Consider the following 19,789-nt stretch of genomic DNA (forward strand, 5'->3'; position numbering starts at 1 on the left):
AAGTGCATTGCCTAACCATTAATAATCATGCATTCTAAAATCTGACTGCAAGTCATATGTCTCTGACCGCCAAAGTTTAACAAGCATTTCTGCCATGTCAGAATTATGCCCTGTTCTCAACAGAATCAGATATAATGAAGTTGCTCATTAAAAATAATGAGATCCTTTGTAATGAGTCCTGATCTATAGCTTCTGTCTCAAAAAAAAAAAATCTTCCTTTCAATTGAAAAATAATTAAATTCAATTGAGGTCCCTAAGTTGGGATATAAAAGGTAACTGCAAAATCATGCTAAATTATGTAAACTGAACACTTTGAGAATAATCTTTGCAAAATAGCAGATTGGCTATGAAACAATGATTTATTTGATGGTGAAATGTACCTGCTGCTGAAGAGCAAGTTGAAATCAAAGAACTACGCATGGGGCCATTATTTTTTTTTCATTAGTAATCCTAAACCACTTGCTCCTAAACCTTTATTTTGAATGAAAAATTGAGAATAAAGGCAGAAACCACTAAAGTACTGACCATCTTATTTGCAGACCACAGGATTCTTTGCACTCCTGAAAGATCCAAATCCACATTTCTTCCCTTAAATGTTTCACACTGAAAATGGTCCATTTCCAAGTAATTCTAGGGGCCAGTGGTTTACAGAAATAATAAATTTTCAAGTTTTTAACCAATTTTGCTATGACAAGCTTTGATAGTAAGCATTTGCTTCTTTGTATGAGGCCCTCAATCCTATCTTTTTTTTAAAATAGTGTTTCCTTTTTCCAAATATATTAGAAAGATAGTTTTCAATATTCACCTTTATAAAACCTTGTATTCCAAATTTAACTCCCTCTTCCCTCTCCCCAAGACAGCAAGCAATCCAGTATAGATTAAATATGTACAATTCTTCTAAATATGTTTTCACACTTGTCATATTGTACAAGAAAAATCAGATCACAAGGGAAAAGCCATGAGAGAGGGGAAAAAAAAAAACACAAACAAACACAAGTAACAAACCACCACCACCACCACCACCACAAGGTTAAACTACTATGCTTTGATTCACATTCAGATTCCATAGTTCTTTTTCTGTCCATGAATAGCACTTTCCATCCCAAATCTATTGTAAATGAGGCCTTCAATTTTAAAAAGCCTAAAAGAGCACAGATTGAAATAACAGTCCCTTAATTCCATACCCCCTTTTAAGACTGAAAGTGAAACTTTAAAGGAGAAATAGTTAAAAGAAAAGAGGCAGTTAGGAGAAGTAGTGAGAGATGAGATGATCTTTATATTCCCAAAGGGGAAAACCTTAAGTACCAGTTGAAATAGATTTGTCTTTGTGTTGTCTGAGAGAAAATATGAGAGAATTTACAGTACTACCTCAGTTCTGAAGCATTTTTCTAAAAATCTGATCTCTCTCTCTCTCTCTCTCTCTCTCTCTCTCTCTCTCTCTCTCTTTCCCCTCTATCCCCCTTCTCTCTTTGTAAATCAGATATTGTAATTTGATTAACATAGGGAGTTTGACGCAAAGAACCTTCCTCTATTAATATAGATTGACATGTACTCTGAAATTTATAATTGTAGAGAGCTGCTTGGAGGACTAAGAGCTTGGCTTTTCTAGGGCATTACTAACAAGTATGTGTCAAAGGTAGAAATTGACCACAGACTTTCCTGACCCTAGGGCCAGTTTTATATCCATTATAGAATATCATCTTTAATTTATATATGAAAAAAAACTGAACTATGGAAAGTGTGACTTACTCAAAGAAACATAGCTATTTAGAAATAGTCAGGATTAAAAATAATGTTTAGTTGGTTTATATTAATGATTGTTTACTAAATAAATATCTGCCAAAAGGAGACCTGGAATTAAAATTTTACCATGGGCTTATATACCAAGGAGATCATAAAGAAGGGAAAGGGACCTGTATATGCACAAATGTTTGTAGCAGCCCTCTTTGTAGTGGCCAGAAACTGGAAACTGAGTGGATGCCCATCAATTGGAGAATGGCTGAATAAATTGTGGTATATGAATATTTTGGAATATTATTGTTTGGTAAGAAATGACCAACAGGATGATTTCAGAAAGGCCTGGAGAGACTTACACGAACTGATGCTGAGTGAAACGAGCAGGACCAGGAGATCACTATATACTTCAACAACAATACTATATGATGACTAATTCTGATGGACCTGGCCATTCTCAGCAATGAGATGAACCAAATCAGTTCCAATGGAGCACTAATGAACTGAACCAGCTATGCCCAGCAAAAGAACTCTGGGACATGACTAAAAACCATTACATTGAATTCCTAATCCCTATATTTTTGCCTACCTGCATTTTTGATTTCCTTCACAGGCTAATTGTACAATATTTCAGAGTCCGATTCTTTTTGTACAGCAAAATAACGGTTTGGTCATGTATACTTATTGTGTATCTAATTTATATTTTAATATATTTAACATCTACTGGTCATCCTGCCATCTGGGGGAGGGGATGGGGGGAAGGAGGAGAAAAATTGGAACAAGAGGTTTGGCAATTGTCAATGCTGTAAAGTTACCCATACATATAACTTGCAAATAAAAGGCTATTAATTTTTTTTTTTTACCATGGATGGAAAGAATTTTGCTGTGACAGAAAAAGAGTTTGTCCAGAGTTAGATGTGGCTTCCTTTCACATCCATAACAAATACAACATCCTCTATTTGATTCTCAAAGCCCTTCATCACCTAGTCACTTTCTGTACTTCTAATCAATCTCTTTCCATCTTATCCTCTGTATTCTGGAATCTGGAATTCAATGACACTGACTCCTTGATAGTACTCACTCAAGATATGCTATCTGCCAACAAAATATTTTATCTGGCTGGTCCTCATTCTAGGATTTCCCCCATTATGTTTTCCTCATAGTTTCCCTGGCTTTTTTTTTTTTTTTTAACGTTTCAGTTAGTCATTCCTTCTCCAAGAATCTTTTCTCAGTCTTCTTTAATTCCAGGTCCTTCCTTCTGAGATTATATTCAAGTTTATCCTGTATGCATCTTGTTTGTATAGTTGTTGCAAATTTCCTTCTCCATTAGATAATATGCTCCCCAAGTGCTAGGATTATTATTATTATTTTTGTCTTTCTTTATGTCCTCAGCTCTTACCGTAGTACCTGGCACATGATAGGTGTTTAATATATATAATACATTTGCTATATATAATACATATGCATATATATACATACATACCTATATATACATCCTTACACATATATTTATGTGTATATATATTATTTATATCTTAAAAACATGCTGCATTTATAATAGATGCTGATTTATGTGTTCAAGCTTACATACAAAAGTGACTATATAACAAGTTCACTCATATTTCATTAATCTAGGCAACTTCAGAGGAGCACATGTTGGTTTTCATTGATTGAAGGAGTTTACTGGCAGGGAACTATCTATACCAATGAAATCAGGGTTCCAGACTCCCCCTCCAAAAAGAAAAAGATTCAACAAGTTTATAATTGAGAATTGAATATGACAAGAATCATAGACCTTAGAAATAGAAGAAATATAGTAATGTTAATTAACATCTAATAGTATTTACTATGTACCAGAAATTGAGCTAAATGCTTTACAACTATTGTCTCAATTGATCCTCATAACAATCCTGGGAAGTAGGTGCTATTACTACCTCCTTTTACAGATAAGGAAATTGAGGCAAGTGGAAGTTAAATAATTTGCCCAGGGTCACTTAGCTAGCTAAATGTCTGAGTTTAGGTTTAAATTCAGCTTTTTTTTTCACTCTCTAGTAGATATTCTACCTAATTCCACCTGTAATGCCAGAGAAACTGAGGTGAGATAGAGATTAGAGAGTTTTTAATATTTTATTTGAAAGAGAGAGATTTACTGGGACCAAATGGATCCATGGTTTGATCCCAGGGCCGAATGAGACTATCGTCTCCAAAAATCCAGCAAACAATGTGAGTTCTCAATGACATACGCATAGGCATGGGGGACATCTGATAAATTGGGATTACAGAATGGGGAGAGGCACCCAACATTTTGATGCTATCTAAGATAGAAGATCTTTCTCCTTATCTGGATCATCATGATTAGGAGGAAGGGATGATGTTGCAGAACAATTAGCAACTAAAGCAGAACAATTCAGGAAAACTGAGGCAGGACAATTAGGGAAATTGTCCTGAGTCAGGACAATTAGGGAAACTGAGGCAGGACAATAAAAGAGAACTGTGGCACAACATACCTAACTACCAAGAGTAAGCATATGATTATAATTCCCATTTTAGAGATGAAGTAATTGAGTTCCAGAGGAACAAGTGATTTTCTCAGTAGTCAGTAAGTAGGGTAGAACATGGAACTAACTAGACCCCAAATCTCCAAAATGAGTAGAATTTAGAAAGTTACATATTCTAAAGTTCCAAAGGCTCTTTTCTTTTTTTTCCTCTTTTTTCCCCCCAAATACATTCTTACATGACTTTGCTTGTGGTATAATCCCAACAACTCCAACTGTGTTTACTTCCTACATATTCCCTTTGTCACTTTAAGTGAGAATAAAATATGTGAGGACCTACCACTTTATCTAATTACTACAGCAAATGCTAGGGTTCCTGTCTCCTACAATATGGATCTGAAACGAGTTCAGTTTTAAGTTGATTCCTGTTTTCATGGATTTGAAGGATTTGGCTCAGACCTTTGGTTCTTTTTCAACATGTGTATTTAAAAATGTGTGTCTTTAAATAAATCATTCTCTTCTAATTTAAGTTCTTTTAAACACTTAGATAGATCAAGGACTCTAGCACTAGAAAACAATTTAGAGATTATCTGGTCCTTATTTTCTAGTTGAAGAGTCTAAGACCTAGAGGGAGGAAAATTACCCATTCAGTCAGAAAATAAGCAAGGCTCAAAGATTCTACTTCCTTTCCCCCTCCTTGTGTCATAACATCCTCTCAACTCAGGCTCAGTCTAAAAATACATTACAACAAAAGCAATGACAATTGAATCTAAAGCCCAATAGGCAGAGTCCCAGCATCCTAAGGAGGAATAAAAGACAAGATTAATCACAACTGTTATGTTTCAGAATAATGATTCTCCTCATTGAGGTGGAAGTAGGTTTGAAGACATGGAAGAATATAGCATGGTAAAATGAAAGAAGTACAATGAAAAGAGATTTGGAATTCAGAAGTTGTGTTCAAATCTTGATTCGACCACTTACCTACCCCTGGCTTCTTGAAAAGACAATTCATCTCTCTGGGGTTCAGTTCCCTTTTTACATAAAGAAGAAGTTGGACTAAATGATGTATATGTTTTCTCATGCTTAATTATGTCCTGACATACAGTGGGTGCTTAATAAATGCTTGTGTATTAATTGGTAGGGTGATTCTAGCTTGAAATCCCAAAGTCACCTGAATGAATGGATTATATTCAGTGTTGACATTTGTCTTTATAGTCCCTTCTTTCACCTCCAAATAAAACCTTGAGTCTTTGAGAGAATAGTTGTCTCTTGCATCTCCTAAGGGGTTAAGGTTCTGCTTAATGCTTAAATGGGAGGAATAGATCAGGGAAGAGCATAGTTTGGGGAAATGTACTTGGCATTTATAGAGCATAATACTTGACAGGCTCCATCAATTAGACATTCAATATAACATACTGTCAGAGAGGTGTTTTGCAAATAAAAGTCAAGCAGGCTAAGGAAGCAGAAATATGTGCTGGGGAATGAGGTTATGTGATTAAGTATAGCAGGCTCACCTACCAGTCAGTTCATATCTATTACCATAATCTCCAAGCAAATAAAAAAAAAATAAATAAAAACATTAATTTTATTCTGATTATTTGGGGAAATTAATGTTTTCCCCAAAGGATGAAATCACTTAACACAATGTTGAATGTACCTTGAGTGCTTAATTATTGCTTGCTGATCGATTGAATGACTAACTTTTAAAGTCTTAGATTATCATGGTGTCTTGTTCCTCTTGACTGCACACTGATTTCTTAACACTAGCCCTAACAGAAGTAGGGGCTTCTAGCACTTTTACCCAGTCTAATTGCGGGAGTGAACCCTGAAGGATGGGTTTCTGTCAGAAGAGTTTCAGGGCTCATCCGCATGAATTCCCCCCAAAAAGTCAGGGGAACAGTTTCAGGCTTCACCTCCATCACAATCATAGGGGAATTTCTGTTTTTTACACAGTCAACATAAAATGGAATAAAAATTAAAATAATGTTTTGTTAATCATATGGGCATTTCTTATGTCTATGTAGGTATGGAAAGTGGAGATAAAAACACTGTTGTTTGGGGAATGAAATAGAAAAGAAATTGGGAAGATCATGTTAAAGTGGAGGAGAATGGCAACAAATAGAGGAATAATTAGCAATATTTAAAATGTCCAATGGCTATAGTGCTCTCCCTCTTCAGTTCAGTTTTTTAGAATCATTAACTTTCCTGGAGAAGTCAACAAGATCTTTAAACAAGATGTATTGCAGACCAGTCTATTTCTACCCCCACTTAATAAGGATAGCTAGGTGACACCATTGTGCATAAAATGCTGAGTCTGGAGTCAGGAAGACTCATTTTCCTGAGTTCATATCTGGCTTCACACACTTACGTCTAACTATGTGAAATGGGGCAAGTCATTTAACTCTGTTTTCTTTAGTTTCCTCATCTGTAACATAAGCTGGAGAAGGAAATGGCAAATCACTCCAGTATCTTTGCCAAGAAAACCCCAAATAACTTACTAAGAGTCAGACAGGATTGAAAAAGGATGGAACAACATAATTTATGTACATGTTATTGTCTCCATTATAATGTAACATTCTTGAAGACAAAAAGAAGTTGTTCTTTCTTTGTATTCCCTGTGCTTAGCAAATAGTAAGCTCTTAATAAATGTTTATTGACTAAGTGGAATACCAATTTGGCCACAATAGGAAAGTATCTAAAGTTTGGGAGGATAATTTAGAAAATGATAAAATAACCAACTTTCACTTGAATTATCCCAAAATTTGTTGAAATGTTTTGTTTCCTCAGGATCAAAGAGAACAAACTATGATTTAGTATGATGGCAAAAGTGCTTCCTTTAGAATCCAAGAGCTTATGTTTGAAATTGATCTATGCTATTTACTATCTATCTATATTGAAGCTTCTTTAACTGTGGGTCACAACCCTATATAGGGTTGCATAATTGAATGTGGGGATTGTGAAAAAGGTTTGTGACTGCTCTGCATCCTGCAGTATCAAATATTCCACTAAGAATTATTTCTTTTATTTAAAAATAAACAAGCACATTCATTTCATTGGCATGCAAATCTGATTTTGTCTTTAATAAATAGTAAAATTACATGTATATCAAAGAATTGTTTTAAAATAAATTTATGATTTATTATCAGTAAATATTTGATTTGTGCAACTCTTTTATATACCTATATATCTGGGTTTTCACTTAAATTTCTTGAGTAAAAGAGGGTTATAAATGGAAAAGTTTAAGAAGCTTGGTCTATATGATCAAAGACAAAATCAGATAATCAGATTTGGCAATTAAGACAACACAGAAGGGGAAAATTCCCACATATGTAAAAATGTTTGTAGTAGTCCTTTTTTGTGGTGGCAAAGAATTGTAAAATGAATGAATGCCTGTTAGTTGGGAAATGGTTAACTTATGGTATATGAAAGTAAAAGAATATTATTGTTTTATAAAAATGATTAGCAGGGTGATTTTTTAAAAGCCTGGAGAGATTTACATGAACTGATGCTATGTGAACAAGCAGAACCAGGAAAACATTGTACACAGCAACCACAAGATTGTGTGGTGATCAATTATAATAAATTTCTTTCTTCTTATAATTCAGTGATTCAAGACAATTCCAATCAACTTTGAATGGAAAATGCTATCTGCATCCAGAGAGAGAACTATGGATATTGAATGTGAATCAACACATTCTGTTTTCACGTTTTTCTTTTTTTTTTTCATGATTTTTCCTTTTCCTTTCTAATTTTTCTCTCCAACTATAACTCATGTAGAACTATGTAAAAAATGAATGTACATTTATAATCTTAAAAAAGAAAAAGAAAACTTCCTATAAAGACAACATTGTCATTGTCAGAGATGTGAGCTAAGCACAAAAAAGCATTAGAGAAGAGAATCTTCACAGAAACTAAGATCAAGATCAAAATCAATATTTGAAATTCAAGATTGGAACCTAGAATTAAGATGCCAAAAATGAATTTAAGATAAAATAAAGCCCTAGAATATAGCTAAAGTTGAATAAGTGGATGAAGTTTTGAATGCTTAAGGTAAGAATTTAAAGCAAGACTCACAGTTCAATACAAAAGCCAAACTAATAAAATGGGATCAGGGATATATCAATAATTTCCTTTCCCCTTATTGGTCCACGATAGTTTCAGCCAGATGCTCCCTGAGACCCCAAAGTTAAAACCAGAATTGGAAAACTTGCCCAGGATACTTCATTGGATCAAACACTAAGTAAATGTCATGGATTTGCATCCAGTATAGTTTTCTCATTTGTAAAGTATTTTTTTACTTCTGTACAATCCACATAGAACAGCCTAGGGTTATTACTCTTATCTGATATTTTCCAGGTCTATTAAAGTTTTTGTTGAAAAATTAGTTGAACAAAAATCCCTACTCTATTTTTATAGAATGTATAATTCCCAGTTTAAAAATAAAGACTATACACAGGGCTGCTGGAGAGTTAACAACAAGCAGAACTGCTGATTACAAGCTATGGACTCTGAAGGAAATATGTTTCTCCTTCTTAGGAGGCATAGTCAATGGGACCTCTTGAGAATAGTGATACTGATAGTAGTGTAGATCACATCGAGAGATTCCCGAGGCATCTCTGCAAGTTGCATGTAAGCATTCTGTCCATTCAACACTTGACTTACTGCTGATTTTTTTAAAATCAAATTTTAATTTCCTTTTATCCAGCTCCTGAAATGCATTCTTTTTTACATCTTTTTAAAGTAATGACCACATATATTTAAATTTATAAAACACCAAGCAAAATGAGTTAGTGGAAAAGAGCCTTTGAACTGATTGTTCTAGGAACAGGCTTTTCCACTAATTGGCTGTGTGACCTTGGGCTTATCAAGTTACTTCCCCAGACTTTATCTACAAAATGATGGGGTTGGGCTACATGATTTTTAACAATCTTTTCTGCTCCAGGCTCTCTGATATTTTCATCCTTCTTCAAGTAAAAGAAAGCTAGACAGAGCAAATTCACAGAGGAATCAATATGTAGAATTTTAAAGAAAAAAAGTCTCTTCTATTAGAAGACCATATTTCTTTTATATTTGACCAGATGTGGAATGCAAGGATGCTGGGAAATAATCTAAGTTTGCATTTCTCATGTTTCTTCATCCATTCATCATCCATTTAATCAATCATCCTTCATTCTTTCATTCAAGAAATGTTTATTTAGCATCTGCCATGAGAAGCAGTATAAGGTTAAACATAAAGAGAAGACCTTGTATTCCTGAAGAACTGAATTCAGATCTTACCTCTAAACACATATTTGTTCACTTTGACTCTGAAAAATAATTTCTTAAATTTGGTTTATACAACTCTAAGATTACAAGTTGCAAAGAAGGTACTGATTGCATTGATAGGGGAAGTTTCCCCATTTGGGAATTCCCTATAGCAGCGAAATCAAAGATCCAATTTTTGAACCTTTTGCTTATTTTGTTACAGGAACTATGTTAGTCCCTTAGAATAAAAATAACAAAACTGTTCCTGCACTCTGGAATCAGAGGGACTACTAGAATAAAACATGAACCCAGTAAAGAAATACAAAACTGGATAAATAAATTTCCAGGAGTTTCAGCAATTAGAGATGAAGTAAAGGTCATGAAAGGATTTCTGAAGAAGATGGATCTTGATTTGAGCTTTAAAACCACTTGATTCCAAAACTTAGATCCACTATTTACTTTCTAATAGTCATTTCTACCATTACTACCCAAGGTCCTTGGGGTCTTGATATCTGCCTTGTTCCTTAGCCTGCCAGACTACTGGCATGATTACTACTACATGACTTTGTCATCTGCCATGACACTGACCTTTCCTTTATGTGTTGCCTCATCCAATTAGAATGTATACTCTTTGAGAGCAGGGACTGTCTATCATTTTTTTCTTTGTATTCCATTGTTTAGCACAGAGCTGAGCACATGTAAATTTTTAATAAATACTTTTCAATATTATTATATTACAACTTTAAAAATATTTCAAAGATGCTCATGTTCTACAAAATTTTAGCCAAATTAAGCACTGGATGTTTATATTAAAATTATCTAGGTTATTTTGGGATACCATCTAAAATTAACAAAGTTGCTCAATGTGAGCTTGAGGAAAATTGTGAAGTAACTTCTCTCTAGCTGATAAAGGAGCATTTGCTTCTTGAGTCAAGATGCCTTTGGTCAAATTCTATCTTAAACAAAGACCAACTGTATGATGGTGGTTAAGTCATTTAAGCTCTATCCACTTTCCTCATATGTAAAAGTGGTATAATAAAACCACCTACTTTTCAGGACTGTGAGAATAAACTTCAGAACACTATGTAACTATAATTTTGCTTAGTTGGAGATTAGATTAGTTAAATTTATATTGTTTAGACTTTAAAGTTCGTCAAATGCAGTAGGTCTCAATTTGGAGTCAGTTAACTTTTTTAATAATTAATTTCCTTTGTAATCTTATGTATTTTGTATCATGCATTTAAAATATTATTCTACAAAAAAGGAGTCCATAGCCTTGATAGATTGCCAAAGGGAATCGTGACACAAAAAAGGTCAAAAACCCCAAATTTATCTGTTTTATTTTCCTGATGAGAAACATGAAGCTCCAATAATTTAATATTTTTGCCTAAATTTATACAAGTTGTAACTAGCAGATTTGGGGTAAATTCAGTTTTTCTGACTCCAAATCAGACTATCTTCTTAATTTATCAGTTATATTACATTTTGTTTCTTAGAATTTTTTATGTTTATTTCCATAGATATTGACATTCTTTGGGATGAAATGAGGCACTCAGAAGCCACTGAACATTTAACAAAGAAGGATTACTTTGCTCTAACACTAAGACTATACAATAAGAATACAGCTAAACTTAGTTTCTCTGAAAGTGGAAAAGTTTGTCTCCTTTTGGAAACTTGTCTAGTCAGTAAGTTATCAGGCAGTCATCAGGATCTGGCAACTTGTTTGGTCTTATACAAAGTATATGAGATACAGATTATCTGTGACTGAGAGTTTTGATACCTTTTTACAAGAAAGTTCCATAAGGGAAACTGGAGCAAAAGGAAGTTGCAAAAGGAAAACATTGGTCTGATCACAAGAGGAATACAGATAGTCTGTTTATCCTTATATGACCACTTCTTTTCTGTAAAAAAATTAATTATTTATTTCTTCATAGTTTATCTGTGATCCTGAATTCTCATAGACTATGCCAATGATTTGCTGGTTGAGGAATCCCTCTAAGCTAAAAACACTTCAAATATGGTCCTGGCAACAGACCATACGTCTGTCAACAAAAAAATCTGCTTAGCAGAAAAAAAGCAGCTCATCACTGGAGGGGTAATGGCAAGATAACTTGGATTTTTTTTTTTTTTTTTGTTTTTTGGTCATGGCAGTTCAAAAAATTGTCTACAAAGGCATGGGAAGTTTATCATCTCAGTTTTTGGAAGGGATTCCCATACCCAAAACAATCAAAGATCTTTGAATTATCAAAATAATTATATGGTATTAAGTGAGACCTGCTCATATGACAAAAATTTAATGATTAGGTAATCCTTACCATCATAAGAATTAATAATTATTTATTATTCATAATAATTAACAATAACCATAGCAATTTACAAAGACAAATTAAAGCATGGAATGCTGATGATCAGTGTTTTTTGAAGGGGGAACACAATAATAAAACTGTTCATCTCATTACATATAGCATAGTAGTCACAATAAAATAAACTCATAAAAAATTAAGGTGATTAGCACACAATGTTTGAGGCTTTCATTTAATACTTAAATATTTGTTTGAATATACATAATCATTTCTTATAAACTTCTCTGTGTATTTTTTTAAAGATAGAAACAGCTTTAACTATTAAATTTATCAAGGCTGACTTCAGGTTCACATAATTTCCAAGAAAGAGGTTATCATTGTATACAACCTCTTGCACCCTCTTAAAAGAGCAGGTATAGCTATTCTCTACTTGATAGTAGGAGTTGTTAGTATTGCAGGATTACTATATCTGGTAGAAACATGATCTCTAAACAGGTTAAGAAAAGGCAAGATATGATTTCATTCAGGGGAGCATAGATTAAACTGTCCCTGCTTACAATGGAGGTTGCCTTGCTTTTCTTCTTGTGTTCCTGTCCTCTAGCACTGGGCTTGCAAATACTGAAAGCCTTGGTATTGGAGTACTGGAAACATTATTGGAGCAACTATTGGGGCAGTATTTGCCATGGGAAAAGACAATCTCATTTGATGTTTGATCGGACTGTGCTAGGTGGAAATGCTACAGGAATAAAGCTGATTAGCAGACTCACCCAAAGGGTGAATGTTTCAAAGAGGTTTAATGTTTTATTTCTTGTCTTTCCCTTTTCTATGTGGGTATTGATGATCTGTTCATATTAAATTGCTTTTACATTGGATACTTAAAAAAAAAAGCCTTTTCTGCTCCTATCTGTTCTGTAAGTAGGAGCTCTATATGAAGCAGAGTGTGGGTAAAGAAAGAACTAAGAGATCCTATTTCACCTTTTGAGAAGTCAGGCATCCCAGAAGAATTAATTCAGATGAATTTCAATTACAGGTAAAGGATAGGAATTGGGACAGATCACCAATTTCTGTGGCTCAGTCTATCAGGCCACTGAGTTAGATAAATCAAAGGATTCAATTGGTTCCCAAATAAATAATAAAACAAAACAAAGCAAAATAAAAAACACTGGCATTTGCACATTCAGTGAAGATAAAACCAAACAAAGGGAAAGTGAGGTAGTTAATTATAGATTGATATGTGCTGTGGGGAAAAAAATGCTGTGAACTTTTTCCTCTTGACCAAATAGGAAGTACTTTAAGCATTAAAAAAAATTAACACCTCATGAATGGTTAGGTTGGTTTTGTTTTCTTCACTCACCTCGATTTAATTATGACCTGTAAATGTTACCCAAAGAGAAAATACAATTTTATCCATTTTAATCTTCATTTTTCATTCATTCTACTTTTTAATCATTTGCTTCATTGAGCACTTACATGGTTAATTTCACTGAATTATCCCAAACTACAGATGAGTGGGCTTTTATCTGGACTTACAAAGGTCCCTCATTAGAGAACTTTAATAAGTTGAAAATAGACTCTAGCTGTGGCAAGGAAACCTTATAAAGCAATTGTGTGGCACTGACTGCAGGTAAGAAAGCCAAGTTTTGAAAATAATTTAAAATATTAGGTGTTTGGATCTTTTTTTAAAAAAAAATATGCATTTGCAATGCTTATTAGCAACATTTGCAGATTATTTCATTCTCCATTAAGAAAAGGTATATCCATCACATCTTCCAATTAATTATCTATGATTCCTATGCAATTTTTCAGCCTGATCAGTTATGAAAACCCAGCAAAAACTTTCAGCCTTCCCTCCTCCAATTGGAAGGGTCATTCACAAACAAATACTTTAAGTACTTACCCTGCACAGTTTTAAGCAGTTGAAAAAGAGAAAGGAGACCAAGTGAAAAAAAAAAATAATGAGTAGAATAAGGAAATATCATGTTTGGGAAAGTTAAAAAAAAAACTGAAGGAGTCAGAAAAATACCTTAAGTGATAATAGAAAGTCAAGAAAACAAAGGTGGGCAATCAATCAATTGACAAAAAAAGCATATTATCACACATATAGACTATATCAGATTGCCTACTGTTTCCAGAAAGGGATGAAGGGATGACAGAAGTAAAGAATAGAATTTGAAGGTCAAAACTTTTAAAAATATATTTAAATTCCCTTAAACATGTAATTGGAAAAAATAAACATTACTTTAAAAAAGAATATTATGATTATGTGATGAACTGTGGGAGACAGACAGAGAAAAGCAAAATAGCCCCTTCCTCTATAGAGCTGAGAGTCCAATGTGGGCAAGAGTCATATAAGCAAGTTTGTCTATAACAGATACAGATTAGATGAAACTAGAGTACATTATTATGTCTGGAGGGATAGAAAAAGAAGTCCTGTAGAAGATAACACTTGAGTTTTAAAGGAAGCTAAATTTTAAAGGCAAATAGCAGGAAGCCATGTAAATGGGAGATGGAGAAGAACCTTGTTTAATCAATAAATAAACATTATTACCAGTATATACTATAAGCATCTGCATGATTTATTCATTATTGTCCAACTCTTTATGACCCCATGGACCATAGCATACAATGGCCAGTTATCCTCCACTATCTCTTGAAGTCTATAGAAGTTCACTTCAGTTGTTTCCATGACACTACCTATCTCATTTTCTGCCATCCTCTTTTCCTTTTGCCTTCAATCTTTCCCAGCATAAGAATCTTTTCTAATGAGTACTGTCTTCTCATTATATGGCCAAAGTATTTTAAGTTTCAGCTTCAGCATTTGGCCTCCCACTGAATATCCTGAATTAATTTCTCTTAAGTATCAACTGACTTAATCTCCTTGCTGTCCAGGACAGGCTCAAAAATCTTTAGCACCACAGTTTGAAAGCATTAATTCTGCGATGGTCAGCTTTCCTTTTGGTCCAATTCTCACAGCTACACATTGCTATTGGAAAAACTAGAGCTTTGATTAAACAGGCCTTTGTAGGCAAGATAGTTTCTATCCAGATTTTCCATAACTTTTCTTCCAAGGAGCAAGAGTCTTTTAATTTCATGGCTGAAGTAAGTGTCTGCAGTGATCTTTAAGGCCAAAGTAGCATGCTAGGTGCTTGATAATTAATAGCAATAATAATAGTTGCATTTATATAGCACCCTACAATGTACCTGGTATTGTGATATGCACTTTACAAAAATTATCTCATTTATCCTTACAACAACTAGAGAAGGTAGATGTATTATTGTGCCCATTTTATAACAGAAGAAACTGAGGGAAATAGAAATGAAGTGACTTGCTCAGCTAGTGATTACCAAATTTGAGACTTTCCTAACTTCAAGCCCAATGCTTTATTCACTGCAACACTCCATTGCTACCTTGGGATACAAAGATGAAAACATAATAGTCATTTACTTTAAGGACACTATATCTTATAAGCATAAATATCAAAATCATACAATTATGTATACAGTAATACAGAAAGTAGGACTGGCAGCTGTGAGATCAGGAAAGACTGGTAGGAAAACATATGTGTGTCAGACTTTAAAGGAAATTAGAGAATTTTGGAAGAAGAAGTGAAAAATTAGTATATTTCAGGCATGCAGAACACATACCTGTGTTCAAAGGAATGGAAATTGTAAATGAAAGATATAAAGGTATGTATCAAGAATAATTAGAAGATACCTTTGACTGAATCAGAAAGTAAAGCATACAAGGAGTGGAATGTATGACAAATTAAGAACGAAATAATGAAGTCATGCTGAAAAGGATGTTAAAGAACTCTCAAATATGTTCCTACCAGAAAAAAAGTTTGTGGTGTCCTGTCAATTTCCTGGGTATTATTTGGGAGGATGGAAGGGATTTTTAGAAGAGGAAAGAGGAAGAATACCCAGTATGAGGGGAAAGAGTTTTGAATTTATAATTAAAGATCAGAGTACAAATCCTAGTTCTATTGCTTACTACCAATATGTGCTTTAGCAAATCACTTAAATTCTCTGGGTCTCAGTTTCCTCATATGCAAAATGAATGATTCTGATAGGTCCATTCCAATTCTAGGCCTGTGCGTCTGTGAAACACAAATGACAAATTTAAGAAGGATATGGCTGGTCCCTGGTTTCTTATTCTTGCTCCTATCATCTCAGGAAAAGGACAAATTTCTGAATAATCCTTAGAAATCAGGCTTCTAGATATTTGAGAAGCTTGAAGCCTAAGAATAAATTAAAGTTTTCAACCTCTGAATATTGTTGAAAAAAAGAGGAAAAGTTCCTAAAGACATGTTCCTTTCCTTGACCTTGATTCTCTTAAAGAAAGAATACAAAAATACAGCCAGGTTTAGTGCAAACTTGAGTGCCCACATGGTCTTCACCTTGGGCCAGGCCATAGCAGGAAAATGTGCAAAAGTTGCCAATATCATGTGACTAAACTCATATAGGGGAATCACAGTTTACCTCCTGGCTCTAAAGGGATGTAGCGAATTACAATGAAAACAGCATTGACTCCTAGAATTACAAGATCTAGGTTCAAATCTTACCTCTGATGTTCACTGTAATTATGTCGCCAAGTCACCTTACTTCTCTGAGCTTGTTTCCTTGTCATTAAACTTAGAGGGTTGAACTGAGTGATTTCTAAGGTACTTTCCAACTCTATATTTATGATCTTATCATAAGCTAGGGTGACTAAAAAAGCATCATAAATAATTTCTATTATCTATTCATCTATTCTATTGTATTTGTGGTATTAAAATATTTGTTAATAACATATTTAGAGGAATTGCACATGTTTAACCCATATCAGATTACTTACTGTATTGGGAAGGAAAAATAAATATAAAGATAAATATGGAAAACCATCTTTGCATGTATTTAGGAAAATAGTATTAAAAATAAAATTAAATAGTTGTTAGCATAATGTCACCCCCATTAGATTGTGAGATCCTTAAGGCATGGAAGTGTTTTTACCCTTATTATTCTCAGCATCTAGCACAATTCATGGCACAGAAAAGTTGCTTAATAAATACTTATTGGCTGACTAGTCATCTCCATACAATTAATTCTGTGGACTTGTGGGAGGATGTTGGGCAAAACCAGGGGAAATCACATATATATATAAATTCTAATGGGGAAATTTATACTTCTAAGCTATAGGAAGAAGAAATTAGACATAGAAGTATGAGACTTATTTTTTTTTAAATCTTGGTATTAGTGAGAATAGAAGAAGCCATTAAGGGTGAAGATGCTCCAATCCAATAGTACCCTCTCAAACCAGGATACCCTCTTGTAAACAACAGATACCTCACCGAGAACACCAAAAGGTGAATAACTCTCCTCTTGAAACAAGCTTGCTCATTATATCCATCCTGCCTCATAGTGCTGACATCATTTGCCCATCATTGCTTAGTAATCCCCTTTTCATTTGATTATATCAGGGATCAAAATATAAATAATAATCAGGGTTAGTAAGTAGAGTTAGTTAAAATCAGCTGAAGCTCATGGCTAAGTTTTCAGAGTGAGCATTTATACCTCAGAAACTGAACACTAGGAATTAAAGCTTGATTTATTTTTGTTTTTTCCCAGTGTCTAAACCTAACACGATAGAAAAAATGATAAAAATGTATATTAAATTTAAGTGTGTCCTGAATATAAATATGTATGAATATGGATACACACACGTGTGTGTGCATGTGTGTGTGTGTGTGTGTGTGTGTGTGTGTAGAAAAGCTGGTTATTAACTTTTACCAGCAAATCACTACTAGCAAGCCTCATGAAAATTTAGACTATAAAACTTTCCTGGAATTTGAGGGGAAGAGGGAACCTTTAGAAAGATTATCTTCCAGAAACTTAATATAATACATTTTCATGACTGTTTAGTGGGAATCCATTTAAAATCTCATTATAGTTTCCTTTTCAAAGAGAATCACCTGGGATTTACAATTACTCAGCAAATAAGAAAACAATCTTAGACAGTATGATAGCTTAAGAAATGAACACAAATTGCTCCACTGTCTTCTGATCGGATCTAAAAAATAGAGAAAGAATGAAAGCCCTGTGTCTGGAGTGTTCTGTGCAAATATATCTCTAAAGTTTATATTCTCATTTGTTATCTGGTACAAAATCCTGATAGTCATTTTCCAATATCTATCAGATCCAACCCTCCCTTTTGTGGGTCTAGCCTAATTATTTTTATCTCCTTTATTCATCTTCTATTAAAGGGGAAATACTACAGGATATACCAATAGTGCATGCTGTAAACATACAGAAACTGCGTGAATCCTTTCAAGGAAATCTTGACTTTATCTCTAGATTAAGTTCCCCTACATAGTCTTTGCAAAATCTTAATAATGCTCTATAAATGTGTGCTGTTGTTAAAATCATGACAACAAAAGAAAAGTCATCCCTACATTTGTTTCAACTTCTGCTCCCAGAATTCATTAGTAGTAGATACGGAGCATAATTTTGATGATCTTATATTTCTCCTCAATAAACTTCAGTAGCTCCCTATTATCTCCAGGATCAAATATAAAATCTTGTTTGCCATGTTGCTTCCATAACGAAGGCCTTTTCCTATCTTTTCAGTCTTCTCAACTAAGAACATTGCCTCATACTTAACTAACTTCTAAGCATTTTATAATCCAAGCTATACTAGATTTCTTCCTATTCCTATTTACTCCAGCTCCTAACTCCAAGCATTTTGACTCACAGGATATATGTAATGTTTTCTTTTCTCATGTCCGTCTTCTTGTTTCTCTATTTTATTTTAAGTCTTTCAAATCTTAGCATGTGGCCTTTCATGGTTTTGTATATAACTACTCCCTTCTCTCTAAGATTACTTTCTATTAGAGATGGAGGAATCTACCACAAGTATTTGAAAACTTCTGGAGGGATAAGAAAAATTAGATCCAATGGCCATGAAGGCAGAGAAGTACCCTGGAACACTTAGAGATTTGTCAGACATTGAAGATAGCAGGACATCACCAGCGGTTTCAACTTCAGTTTTACCACTGGAATTTGTTAACTGTGGAAGAGAGAGATCGATGATTTTGTGCAACTCTGGCTCACTTAAATCAATTCATGTGTGACTCAAGATATCATTCCATGATATCATTGATTCTCCTCAAAAACAGATGAAAAACAACATTCCATTTAAATTATATGTGTCTTACATATTTACCATTATATTCACTTTTTCTCCTCCATTCTGTGAACTCTCTGAGTATAGGAAATGGGTTTTTGTATTTTTTTGTATCCCTGGCACTTAGCACCATATGTGCCAGGGCACATAGTAAGCACCTACTAGATATTTTTGTTTTGACTATTGGTGATATAAGAAGTTTTCTCCCATGATGAAGTCATGAATTCAGTAAATGGAAGCTTTGTGTTTCATGTCAAAGAATATAGCTCAGCAAATGCAGCTTTTAAGGTAGTCAAGATATGTTTGCAAAAATAAAAAGTATTGGAATCTACTAAATCACTAATCTAGTAATTTGATATTGTTTCCTCTCTTTATGATTATTAGTCAGAATTCAGATGTGAATAATGACACATTATTTCAAAGTAGTAGAAGTACCACTATTGCATTCATACTGTCTACCACTATCCATTTATTCTACCACTATCCATTTATCCCTCACATAAATTGGGCCAAGTCTAATTTATGGATTGTAGTTTGATTGTGCTTGGAATATAAATGTACAAAATGAATGGCTATGAAGTGTGTGTGTGTGTGTGTGTGTGTGTGTATACAATGTGAGCTTATGGGACCAGAAGTACACTTAAGAAACCTCTTGGTAGCTATGTGATAATCTGCTATAAATTAAGTGATTCAGTATGGTGAAGATAGCCAAGAACTGATTTTCACTTTAGCCAAAAAGCCATGACACCACAGATTTTTACCATTTTTATGGAAATCAAACTGTTGAAGCAATTTGCTTTGCCCTTTTATGAAGTATCTAAGGTATATTATTTCATTTTATATTCACTAAAACT

Source organism: Sarcophilus harrisii, chromosome 3 (assembly GCF_902635505.1).
Source record: "Sarcophilus harrisii chromosome 3, mSarHar1.11, whole genome shotgun sequence".
Lineage (NCBI taxonomy): Eukaryota > Metazoa > Chordata > Mammalia > Dasyuromorphia > Dasyuridae > Sarcophilus > Sarcophilus harrisii.